Below are 787 nucleotides of genomic sequence, written 5' to 3'. Positions count from 1 at the left end.
CATCTTTCCTGTAGGCCCCCTTTAAGTACTGATAGGCTGCAGTAAGGTCTCCCCAGAGCCTTCTCTTCTCTAGGCTGAACAACCCCAACTCTCTCAGCCTGTCCTCACAGGGGAGGTGCTCCAGCCCCCCGATTATCTTCACGGCCCTCCTCTGGACCTGCTCATGCAGGTCCATGTCTTGAACCACCACCCTGAGCAACGGAGGTGCCTCCGTACAAACTCCCCACGGGCTGACCGCTGCGAAAGCTGCAGCACGCCCGAGCTGGGTTAGGAAACCCAGGTTTTTCCCTTCATGCAGAGAACTCTGGCATTGCTTTTGGCTTTCTGAGACGCGTATTGAGGAAGTGGTGGCCCTGTAAGTTCTCCCCGGGCAGGGCAGGGCACTGCCAGATCCAACTCTGCAAGCAAGATCCAACCCTGCAAGCGAGATCGAAGGCTCTCGGCCAGTGCTCGCTGGGACCCAGAGGACAGAGCCCGAGGTCAGCTTATTGGAAAAAGCAAATGCAAAATAAAGAAGGGGAAAAAAGCAGGTGTACTTTTCCTATTACTGGCCCTGTAAGTTCTCCCCGGGCAGGGCAGGGCACTGCCAGATCCAACTCTGCAAGCAAGATCCAACCCTGCAAGCGAGATCGAAGGCTCTCGGCCAGTGCTCGCTGGGACCCAGAGGACAGAGCCCGAGGTCAGCTTATTGGAAAAAGCAAATGCAAAATAAAGAAGGGGAAAAAAGCAGGTGTACTTTTCCTATTACTTCCCCTTCTCTGCACCCAGCACCCTTTTAGGCTGTTTG

Source organism: Aptenodytes forsteri, unplaced genomic scaffold (genome assembly GCF_000699145.1).
Source record: "Aptenodytes forsteri isolate BGI_AS27 unplaced genomic scaffold, ASM69914v1 Scaffold57, whole genome shotgun sequence".
Lineage (NCBI taxonomy): Eukaryota > Metazoa > Chordata > Aves > Sphenisciformes > Spheniscidae > Aptenodytes > Aptenodytes forsteri.
The sequence above is the reverse complement of the archived record's forward strand: the minus strand, read 5'-3'. Positions refer to the sequence as shown.